We start from the raw sequence: 13,177 nt of genomic DNA on the forward strand, positions 1-13,177 counted from the left end.
TTAGTTTTAGGATAAATAGTGGCGATAAATGGATTTGTGATTTACAAAAGAGCTGGTGGGAAGTAATTTTAGCAATTCGTGAGAAAATGTAAATACAAATAATCTTCCTAAAGAAAACTCACTCTAACCTTTATGATCACTGGTTACACATGCAATGCTATTGAAAAGGGAAAATAAATATCAAAGATGAATAAAGATTATTGTTATCCTTATCAGGAGGAGATAGATTTTTTTTTCCCCTAGCATCATCTCTGTAAAACTTTGTTCTATTTTGCCAGCAAAAGCTCTGAAATCACTTAAAAGAAAACCATTGCATATAAAAGAGCTTCAGGTTACCACAATGGCGCAGTTAACAGCAAAGATGTGAAATAATATTTGTTCTTTTAAAACAAAGAATGGCAAAAGAATGGAACTTTTATAGTATTTCAAATTAATAACAAGTTTCAAGCTTGATCCTTGAACGCTAGTCCTCCTCACATCTTAAATAAAACAATGAGTGCCTATATGAGCTTCTGACCTCTTTGATGCGGCACGCACGTTGTTAGACCATGACAATGGTGCCATCTACTGTCAAGGTGTGATATCACTCATTTAAAAGTGACCAATATACTTTTAAACCAAATACTATGAGTAAAAAATATTTAAATTGCGTGATAAGCGTGCATGTGGGCTAAACTGTTCAGTCGAGTCCAACTCTTTGCTACTCTGTGGACTGTAGCCTGTCAGGTTCCTCTGTATGTAGGTTTTTCCAGGGAAGAATACTGGAGTGGATTGCCACGCCCTCCTCCAAGGGATCTTCCCAACCCAGGGATCAAACCTTACCAGCTCCTGTCTCCTGCATTGGCAGATGGGTTCTTTACCACTAGCACCACCTGGGAAGCCCATGTGATAAATGTAAATTCTCTAAAATACACAAGAATACAAGGTCCCTTTTTTCATATAGGTAAGATGTCCTAGACAGCATATCAAAAGCAAAGACATTGCTTTGTCAACAAAGATCTGTCTAGTCAAGGCTATGGTTCTTCCAGTGATCATGTATGGATGTGAGAGTTGGACTATAAAGAAAGCTGAGTGCCGAAGAATTGATGCTTTTGAACTGTGGTGTTGGAGAAGACTCTTGAGAGTCCCTTGGACTGCAAGAAGATCCAACCAGTCCATCCTAAAGGAGATCAATCCTGGGTGTTCATTGGAAGGACTGATGTTGAAGCTGAAACTCCGATATTTTGGCCACCTGATGCAAAGAGCTGACTCATTTGAAAAGACCCTGATGTTGGGAAAGATTGAGGGCAAGATGAGATGGTTGGGTGGCATCACCAACTCAATGGACATGGGTTTGGGTAGACTCCGGCAGTTGGTGATGGACAGGGAGGCCTGTTGTGCTGTGGTTCATGGTGTCACAAAGAGTCGGACATGACTGAGTGACTGAACTGAACTGAACTGAAGATATCCATTATAATTTTTTTTCTACCAGTTATTTTAGTATACACTTCTATATTATTTCAATCACTGTTTTACAAACCTCAAAGGGAAGTAAACTGAAAATAGACTTTACATGCTAGGAGTAAAGATTTCTGGAGAGGGAAATGCAACCCACTGCAGTATTCTTGCCTAGAGAATTCTGTGGACAGAGGAGGCTGGTGGGTTGCTGTCCATAGGGTCGCACAGAGTCAGACGCAACTGAAGCAGTTTAGCATGCATGCATGCATGCATTGGAGAAGGAAATGACAACCCACTCCAGTGTTCTTGCCTGGAGAATCCCAGGGATGGAGGAGCCTGGTGGGCTGCCATCTATGGGGTCGCACAGAGTCGGACACAACTGAAGCGACTTAGCAGCAGCAGCAGTAAAGATTTCATGGATAATTTTGGATTAATTTCCCCCTTCTTAAATTTATTTTTTTCTATTAGATTTTAGACTATTTTCTAAATCTAATTAGCAATTAAATTTTCCCTGTTAAATTTGGAAACTTTGTTTTTGCAGACAACTGCACAAAGCGAGGCAGTAAAAGAAGCATATAGAAGTGTTTGTAACTTTACTATATTGCTGCTAACATTGCCAGTAACGAGCTTTAAATGATAATTGAGAATCCCTTAATGTACTTTATATATTAACTATGCTATCAGAGAGATAAAGTTTGAAGTTTCTGAATAAATACACCACATACATAGAATTTTAATTAAAAGGCATACAGTCTAATTGCATTTGTTATGTAAGTCACACGGGACTGAGAAGTGGAGATGCTGGCAAAAATTTACCAGGCTTAGAGGAAAATAATAGGCTGTAGTCAACAAATACATTTTTTAAAGATATGAACTGTGACCTGAAGTCACTAAATATATAGGCTATTGATGTTATTAATGTCTTAACTAGACAGTAAGAAAATTAGTTGGTCATATTTAAGCTTATTTTTAAAATTTGGAGTCAAGAATACTCTGTCATATTGTTTTTAATGCAGGATATTTCCAAGGTATTTACTGAGCTGTGATGGAGGATGGTGACATCCTTGTGTCTCATGGACCTTGCTGGTGTTAATTTGACATTGCCACAATCTTATTTTCCAGTTAAAGAACACAGCTATGCTCCTTCCTTTTCCAGTACTCTTTGTCATAATGAGCTATATAAACATCATACGAAATCATTTTGATTAAAATTCAGAAAGTTTCAAATTATAGAGCTGAAAATCTAGGGACAGATGGGAGAGGGTAACTGTGCAGAGGTATTACTGATATACAACAGAAAGCCCTGCTTTGGCTACTGAAACAAGAGTTTTACGTGATTATTCACGGAGCTATAAAGTTTCTCCATCCATTTGCCCAAATTCAAACCAGGTTTTACCTTGCTCGGCAGTCCTCAAACTCTATTTTCCCATTTACTTCACTCTGATTTCTCTAAGCTCGAGTCAAAGCATTACTTAGGAATGTAGAGTGTGTGCTCAGTTGCTTAGTCATTTCCACCTCTTTGCGACCCCATGGACTGTATTCTGCCAAATGTGGAATGCTGGAGACTAAAATTCATTGTTTGTGGATTCTGTCAAGACTCCCCTGGTCCACCAGTCACAGAAGTCAACTCGAATTAGTGTGCTGGCTTAACAGCTTCATTTCTTTTTCATCTAATTTTTCTGTTCACATTTTTGCTACTTCCTATTATCTTCTGTAGTCACAGCTATCTGTCCTGAACTACAGTAGAAACTAGAATGACTTTCTATTTTTGTTTCCTATTCAGTCAGTTTCTGTCCACTATAAACTCAAGTGCAACTTAATCTTGGGGCATTCACTGACTGCTGTGTATGTGCTCAGTCGTCATCTCCAACTCTTCAACTTTCTGAAGTATAGGCCAGCCTCAGAGTGAATCCAGCCCAGGTCCTCACAAAGAAGACTGCACATCAGTTTGTACGTGATTTAAAACATGGCAAGGCACAGAGTAGAAATAAATACGACCTTGAAAGAGGTATGTTACAAAGGGCTCTGAGATCTTGGAAAGAAGGTTTTTGAAGGGGTTCAAATGGAAGCAGTTCAAGGTACTTGTGAGGAACTCAGCCTGATACCAGCATGCTGGACCACTGGAGGGTAGGAGGGCCAGTGTGGGGAGTACTAAAAATACATTTTCATGGTTTTGCTTAAAGGCTCTTCCTCTGCTTTCTTAATAGCCATATTTTACAAAAGTGTCAAATAACTTTTGTTTGGAAGACAGAGCTCCTGCTTGCCTTACAAGCTTTTCATGATGCATGAAAATTCGATTATTCTAAAAGGTGGAATTATCTTCAGGTCTTCCCATATGTGTGTGTGCTCTGTCCCTCAGTCGTGCCCAACTTTGTGCGACCCCATGGACTGTAGCCCACCAGGTTCCTCTGTCCATGGGATTTCCTATGCAAGAATACTGGAGTGGGCTGCCATTTCTGTCTCCAGGGGATCTTCCTGATCCAGGGATTGTACCCATGTCTCCAGCATTGGCAAGCCAGTTCTTGAAGACTGCCACCTGAGAAGCCCAGAGAAGATGTCTAACCCTGAGGCCTAACAAGATGATATGAGGGAGAAGGGCAGGACAGGAGTGAGCCATAGCCATAGTGAAAGTCGCTCAGTCGTGTCTGACTCTTTGCGACCCCATGAACTGTAGCTGCCAGGCACCACTCTCCATGGAATTCTCCAGGCCAGAATACTGGAGTGGGTAACCTTTCCCTTCTCCAGGGGATCTTACCAGCCCAGGAATCAAACCAGGGTCTCCTGCATTGCAGATGTATTCTTCACCAGCTGAGCTACCAGGGAAGACCCAAGGGAATCATAAATCTCTTAATCTCCCCTACAGTAATAATTCAAACTAAATTGCACACAGTTTTCTTGGGAACATGCCTCCTTAATTCATAAAATATCAGAAATTTCAGCCTCAAAATAAAAGGCATTCATAGTGTTTATTCAACTAAATTCCATAGATGATTTCTTTGTTTATATTTTAGAATATTCTTTTGTTACAAAGTTAAGTTTTGAGAAATAACTAAATATTTAAAGTCCAAACCAAGTAAAATGTTTACCTCCTCAAATTCTTGATATTACTAAAAAAAAAATTTTTAACATTTATCAATTTTGAGCATATTCCAATCCTGAGTTTGATAAATTAGGAAATAAAAGAAGAATTAAATCTGCTCACAGTCATTCATAGTCATAAGAAATAAATGTTACTTTTAATTTGCTAAAACTGTAATATTTCCTTGAAATTGCAACCCCATGGACTGTAGCCTGCAAGGATCTTCTGTTCATGAGATTTTCCTGGCAAGAATACTGGAATGGGTTGTCATTTCCTCCTCCTGGCAAACTTCCAACTCAGGGATCAAACCCAGATCTCCTGCATTGCCGGCAGATTCTTTATCATCTCAACCACCAGGGAAGCCCTATATTTTCATGGAAAACAAATTAGACACTATAAATATTTTTAACATTAGAGGAAACATTTTGATCTATCTTTTTAAAATATGTTTAGCAAATCTATAACAATATTCACATATTTAAATTAGAAATTTTAACTAACATCTATACATGAAAATATTTTCTAAAGAAAAAAACCCTTTACTATATAGTGGATATGGAGGAATTATATATACAGCATAGGAAGCAGTTTATGTTACTGTCACTATAAAATGGAACATTTATTTCTAGAAAAAGAAAAATTTGCCAATAACAATGATTTCCCCCTGCACATCTGATTACTGATTTTACTTTAATTCTGAAGTACACCATTTACATTCACAGTTCATTAGCACCCCCTTGTGGTCATAGAAAAATATTTCTTATCAAGGGACTTATACAACTGAGCAAATGCTTTAAGGTTTGAAGTGTCTTGTTTTGAACAAATGATTTTAAACCCAATTTAAATAAAATACTTCTTTCTTTCTAAATATGTGGCATAATTTCATTTGTTATGTATACTCTAACATGCATATGCAAATAAGTCCCTAAAGATCATGTGGTTCATACAAATGCCATTAAATCTGTGGTAGCCTAAAGGACATCTTAGAAGAATACCTCTTCTCTCTTGTACTACTTGCAAAATTATATAGAGTCTTTTCAGCTCCTCAGAGCCATGATCTAAGAGTGGTTCCCAATCCAGATTGCATAGTAGAATTAACAGAGGTGGCAATAATAATAATACCACCACTGAGCATCCCATAGAATATGAAGCCAGAATACCTGGGTACAGGTCCAAGAATTGATAGTTTTATAAGTGACTCAAATACAGCCAGTGTGTCAAACCTCTGATCTAAGAGGTATTTGTAAGGATTCTTCAGTTGGAAGATAATACATAAAATAGAAAAGATGAGTCCATGCCACCTGGAAGTGTGCATGTGAAAGTCACTCAGATGTGTCCAACTCTTTGCAATCATGGACTCTGTACAGTCCATGGAATTCTCCAGGCCAGATTACTGGAGTGGGTAGCCTTTCCTTTCTCCAAGGAATCTTCCCAACCCAGGGATGAAACCCAGGTCTCCCGCATAGCAGGTGGATTCTTTACCAGCTGAGCCACAAAGGAAGCCCACCTGGAAGTATGAGAATGGCAAAATGTTGAGTATTTATTTTTGACACTACCTGCTCTGCACAGGGACTATTATTGTGGATTTACAAGAACCAGGACAGATGTTTCCTATCCTAGAGACTTTGACACTGTTTTACAAATATAAGAGACTCACTCATAAAAATATACTATTGTGGAAAAAAAATAGAGATCATATAGAAAGAGGTGTGGAAGAACTACATTTTCTTAGAAAAATCACTACCTGATTTGCTATCCTATTTCAGTCAGACCCAGGGCATATGTTTCTTTTGGAGAATTTTAGGTAATTAGTCTGTAGTTTGAAACATTTAAAAATAATCAGCATTTATACCTAGATGTTTAAAGGTATTATGTGAACTTTGGGCCCATGTGTGAATGCCAAGCTTTTTTTAATAAAAAGGTTGGTTTTACTGTGAGTAGATACCTAAAGACACTTTACAGTTCATATTAATAAGACTGAATGTAATTGAATGTCAGCAGATATGGTGATTTATAAAGTACTTCATACCCTGTGTATAATGAAAACCCTTGGCACTGAATCCTAATATTTGATGAAACATCACAGTGGCTTTATTTGCAATAGTCAACTTGACCTAGAACCTTCTATCATTTTTATAGTGAACTGGTTTAGCCTGTTTCTACCTGTGAATCAAGTTATCATCTATAATTAAGAAAAAAATGATACAATTCGAATTTCAACTTTTTCCCTTGGTTCAGCATTTTCTATACTTTCAAAACAATGAAATGGCTATTTTAGAAAATGTATCAGAAGTGAATATAAGTCTGAATGTAAACTCCTTGAAAGCAGACACCTGGGAAAACTGATATTCGTACCACTAATAATACCCTTGCCAAAAATACTTTTTAGAATTCGTCTTTGGAAACTGTTTTTTATTTTGGCAGCACATTTTAAAATATCTATTCCTTTGGTAAAACTTTGCTTTGGGTGATGGATTTGAATTTTTTTGAACAGTAAAATATATTTGCAGCCAAGATGAATAAGTAATTGGGCTAAGCTGGATAAAGAGCAATTTAAGATAAAAACAAAACAAAATAAAATAAAATTTTGGGGATGATAATCTAGTAAGCATAACAGAAAATGTAGCACTTGTAAAGTGATCTCGATGCTTTAATTCACACAGTTGTTAAACATAATTGTTGAAAAATAATGTTGCAAAAGGAAAATGCACCATCTGACAACAGCAAAAACTGGAGAAGGTGTTTAATTGTAAGGGCTTCCCTGGTGGCTCATTTGTAAAGAATCCTCCTGCCAATGCAAGAAGCATGGGTTCAATCCCTGGGTCGGGAAGATCCCTAGAGTAGGAAATGTCAACCTACTCCAGTATTCTTTCCTAGGAAATCCCATGGACAGAGGAGCCTGGTGGGCTACAGTCCTTCCTGGCGGGCTCCAGTCCTTGAGGTCGAAAAGAATCAGACAGGACTGAGTAAGTAAACAAAAACAGTGCAATTGTAGATCGAAAAGCAAGCTCATAGTTGATTTCAATCCATTGAAAAACAAAATATTTAATATTATAATAAAACACTTCATAGGATGCTTTTGACCAAGCATACTTCATAAAAACCTTGATAATTAAATATTTCATATAAAGAAAACTGAGAGTGAACAAGAAGTAAAAAACAAAATGTTTAAGATCTTTAACATTTCCCCATAGCTATAAAATATAAAGAAAAAATTCTAAATAATTCTGAGAATGTTTGAAGGTATATTTGTATTCATCTTAATGTGCAAAACAGGCTCCCCAAACTTAAATCTTAGACATGAAAATGCATACTGTCTATTCGAGAATATTGTTAAAGTACAGATCCGAGCTCAAGAGTCTACATTTCTAATGAGTTCTCACCTTGTGCTCATGCTGCTGTTTCTGGAAGCTTGTTTCCAGTAGCAGGATTACAGATTTCAACTTGTTCTAGATATTTTCTTGTTGTCTTTCCAGTTCTTTCAAAAAGTTCTCCCAGTCTCTGGATATCTCATTCATTTTTTGGTTTTTCTTTTTTCCCTGGTTGGTATAAAAAAAATTAATAAATGAAAAATCTCCTGTAACTGTGGATTGCCTAAATCTATACTCTCAATGGCAAGCCACTCCAGTACTCTTGCCTGGAAAATCCCATGGACAGAGGAGCCTGGTGGGCTACAGTCCATGGGGTCGCTAGGAGTCGGACACGACTGAGCGACTTCACTTTCACTTTTCACTTTCATGCATTGGAGAAGGAAATGGCAACCCACTCCAGTATTCTTGCCTGGGGAATCCCAGAGACGGGGGAGCCTAGTGGACTTCCATCTATGGAGTCACACAGAGTCGGACACGACTGAAGTGACTTAGCAGCAGCAGCAGCATATTCTCAAAGACAAATTCTCTCAAAAACCTCTCCAACTGTCCCATTCCCTTCCCATTCCCACACCTGCAGATTCTCCTGGGCACCTTGATCTCACAGCTTAGTCTCCTGCTGAGTGTGATTCTGTGCAGTAAAAATGAAACTGTAATATCTGTGTCCGGTGCCCATGAAGGTCAGAAAGCTCAGTTATTCTGCTGTTAAAAATATCAATTCTGCTTAAAAACAAACAAAATCCTCAGATATCTAAGGCAACTGTGTTGAATACTGCAATCTATCTCCAAGTACCTTCATCTGATAAATTTTGAAATAATATTTGTTTTATGTTTTAGTTACTATAAAAAATATTGGTTCATTTTATATCAGTTCTGCAAGACTGAGGTGAAAAAATGATCTTATGTATGAAAAGAGGGGATCTACGCTAACCTTTAAAATTAAAGGCAAAAACAGAAAAAAATTATAAACCCAGTGAACTGCTTTGAATTATTATTTATAATTTTCAGATAATATAGGAATCTATCCTGTATAAACAGGGTTTCCCACATGGAGCAGTGGTAAAGAATCCTGCCAATGCAGGAGACGCAGGTTTGATCCCTGGGTTGGGAAGATCCCCTGTAGAAGAAAATGGCAACCCACTCCAGTATTCTTGCCTGGAAAATCCCATGCACAGAGGAACCTGATGGACTATAGTCCACAGGGTCACAAAGAGTCGGACACGACTCAGTGACTAAGCATATCCTGTATAAACTTTTAATCAAAATTTAATAATTAGGGCAGTGAAAGTACAGAAAAGCTCAAACCATGGTAACACTGGACTTTCCTGGTGGTTCAGATAGTAAAGAATCTGCTTGCAATGCTGGAGACCTGGGTTTGATCCCTGGATTGGGAAGATCCCCTGGAGAAGGAACCCCTGGAGGAGGGCACGGCAACCCAGTATTCTTGCCTGGAGAATCCCATGGACAGAGGAGCCTGGAGGTTACAGTCCTTTGGGATGCAAAGAGTCAGACACGACTGAGCAACTAAGCACACATGATAACATAGAATTTCAAGAAATCTATTTAATGGTAAGTTTGGAGAATGAAAGAAAAGAAAAAATTATTAGTAAGATAAGTGCATGGAATTAGGCATTATTTAGCAATTCACTTATGGAAATTTCCAACCTGAAAAATATTGTGATTGTTGACAATCTATAATAAATCCATATCTCTCAACCATAGACATGTAAATAATAGAGAAGTCAGTCAATTCGAGACTTTCTGAAAATCTAAGACAGGTTTCTCTATGTTTTTACTATATGCATCTATGAATTGCTTTATCTCTCCAGTAATCTGTCCCTAATTATTATCTTTATGGTTATGAAACAAGTGATGGTGAACATGTCTGAAAAAATTGCATATTTATATATGTCCCTTTATGAACAGGGAGGCCTGGTATGCTGCAGTCCATGGGGTCGCAAAGAGTCAGACACTTCTGAGTGACTGAACAGAACTGATATGCATTACCAATGTGGTCTGAAAGTCAAAAACCTGGAATCTGATTTTGGCCCCAATGCTAACTAACTTGTGATCTTGAACAGGTCAACTAAATTCTGTAACTGCTGGTATCTGATTCTGGGACAAACCTTTGATGCTAGACAGGAAGATTTTAAGAATCTCGAGAGTCAGCTTGAGAACAAACTTTATTCTGACCGTAAACCCAATTCTAAAAACTAGGTTCTTGGTTTAAGAGCTTATGAACCTAAAACCTCTTAAGATTAAACATTTCAGTCCCCACTCCTGGTAGAGGATTCTTGCTGCTCCCTTGCTTCTCTTGCCACCGTCGAGGTTCCCACTCAGGACCGCTCTGAATGGGAAACATAGAACCTCTCTGTAGTTGCTCTCAGAGTGAAATGCAAACTTACTCCCTCCCAACACTCTTGTAATACTGAAGAATTTTTCCTACTTCCCCATGCTCATAACTATGTTTTTCACCGACTGCTGGCTGCCTAGACTTCTGGCTAATGCTTCTTACCCAGGTCGTCTGGATCCTGAAATTGCTCCATCCGCCTGTGCTCCACCAACCGCCCAGCCTCTCTTCATCATGTGGCCAGTCTCAGTTTACTGGGACCCCAGGTCCCATCCACGAACCAGCCCAGCAGAACAACACAGGTGCAGAAATAATACTCACCTGAAATATCAAGACTAATCATGGGATGGTGATCTGAGGGTGACCAACTGAAGACACTATTGCAGCAAGGCAGACAGTTCAGTTGGAAAAAAAAACACAAAGAAGTGAGGGAGATGAATACAATCTCCCTTTATTGCTTTATTTAGTGAATGCTTTATTTAGTGAATCGACCGCACAATTGCACTCATCTAACACGCTAGTACGGAGAAGGGAATGGCAACCCACTCCAGTACTCTTGCCTGGAAACTCCCATGGACGGAGGAGCCTGGTAGGCTGCAATCCATGGGGTCGCGAAGAGTCAGACACTACTGAGCGACTTCACTTTCACTTTTCACTTTCTTGCATTGGAGAAGGAAATGGCAACCCACTCCAGCATTCTTGCCTGGAGAATCCCAAGGATGGAGGAGCCTGGTAGGCTTCCGTCTATGGGGTTGCACAGAGTCGGACACGACTGAAGTGACTTAGCAGCAGCAGCAGCAGCAGCAGCAACACGCTAGTAAAGTCATGCTCAAAATTCTCCAAGCCAGGCTTCAGCAATATGTGAACCATGGAATTCCAGATGTTCAAGCAGGTTTTAGAAAAGGCAGAGGCACCAGAGATCAAATTGCCAACATCCACTGGATCATGGAGAAAGCAAGAGAGTTCCAGAAAAACATCTATTTCTGCTTCATTGGCTATGCCAAAGCCTTTGACTGTGTGGATCACAATAAACTGTGGAACATTCTGAAAGAGGTGGGAATCCCAGACCACCTGATCTGCCTCTTGAGAAACCTGTATGCAGGTCAGGAAGCAACAGTTAGAACTGGACATGGAACAACAGACTGGTTCCAAATAGGAAAAGGAGTACGTCAAGGTTGTATATTGTCACTCTGCTTATTTAACTTATATGCAGAGTACATCATGAGGAATGCTGGGCTGGAAGAAGCACAAGCTGGAATCAAGATTGCCGGGAGAAATATCAATAACCTCAGATATGCAGATGACACCACCTTATGCAGAGAGTGAAGAGGAACCCAAAAGCCTCTTGATGAAAGTGAAAGAGGAGAGTGAAAAGTTTGGCTTGAAGCTCAGCATTCAGAAAACGAAGATCATGGCATCTGGTCCCATCACTTCATGGGAAATAGATGGGGAAACAGTGGAAACAGTGTCAGACTTTATTTTTTTGGGCTCCAAAATCACTGCAGATGCTGATTGCAGCCAGGAAATTAAAAGACGCTTACTCCTTGGAAGGAAAGTTATGACCAACCTAGATAGCATGTTAAAAAGCAGAGACATTACTTTGCCAACAAAGGTCCATCTAGTCAAGGCTATGGTTTTTCCCATGGTCATGTATGGATGTGAGAGTTGGACTGTGAAGAAAGCTGATCGCCGAAGAATTGATGCTTTTGAACTGTGGTGTTGGAGAAGACTCTTGAGAGTCCCTTGGACTGCAAGGAGATCCAACCAGTCCATTCTAAAGGAGATCAATCCTGGGTGTTCATTGGAAGGACTGATGCTAAAGCTGAAACTCCAATACTTTGGCCACCTCATGCAACGAGTTGACTCTCTGGAAAAGACTCTGATGCTAGGAGGGATTGGGGGTGGGAGGCGATGGGGACGGCAGAGAATGAGATGGCTGGATGACATCACCGACTCGATGGACATGAGTTTGAATGAACTCTGGGAGTTGGTGATGGACAGGGAGGCCTGGCGTGCTGTGATTCCTGGGGTCGCAAAGAGTCGGACACGACTGAGTGACTGAACTGAACTGAACTGAACTGAATGGTCATAGAAAAAAAAAAAAAAAGATTATAGTTTAGACAATTGCCTACTGATACTAACCCTGAAATCACGGTCAACAGAAGTTTGTTTTCCCACAGTATATTCAACTTCTGCTTCAAGATTAAGTGTCAGTGTTCATAACTACCATATCCTCCAGGAAGCTTTCATTTAAATAAGAAGGAAGATCAGAAACAAACTTCAGCACTGACCATTGAGTATTTATTTGTATTAATCTACACACTCAAATTATTTCCTTTTCTTAATCTCTACTGCATACTGTGCCTATATTTTGCAAAAGCAAAAGTTCAGATGCAAACTGTAATAGAAATATGTGTGACAAGCCAGCATTCAGACACCAGGATTGCCTCACATTTGTGGCCTCTCATTTTAGAAACACTTCTTCTTGAGTCACTCTGTCACTTCTGAGGACTTCATTATTTTTGAAGTGTGCATCTGAATTTTTGAACATTTGTTTGTATAGTTTCAACAGTAAAAGTTGTACACACTGCTCATGCATTAGAATATGCATACCTAGGTCTACAGAGTGAGAGTATCTAATTGTGGACTATAATCTTCGTTAACAAACTAAAATCATTCTGGTGCTGCCTTTCCACGGAGGTCTCTGGAAAACCAGTTCTGTATATTCATTTTAATTTAATCCCTGTGTCTAAAATGTTAGGGAGACAAATAGTTGTCTTTGATAAGCACAGAGTGTCAAAAAAAAAAAAAAATGAAGACTGAATTTAAATACTTTTTCCCCCAATTTTCTCTTTTTATTGGAGAATTGTTGCTTTACAACATTGTGTTAGTTTCTGCGGTACAGCAAGGTGATTCAGCTATGTTGTTGTTTGGTCACCCAGT

This window comes from Moschus berezovskii, chromosome 2 (assembly GCF_049115385.1).
Source record: "Moschus berezovskii isolate FMDL1 chromosome 2, NW_MosBer_1.0, whole genome shotgun sequence".
NCBI lineage: Eukaryota > Metazoa > Chordata > Mammalia > Artiodactyla > Moschidae > Moschus > Moschus berezovskii.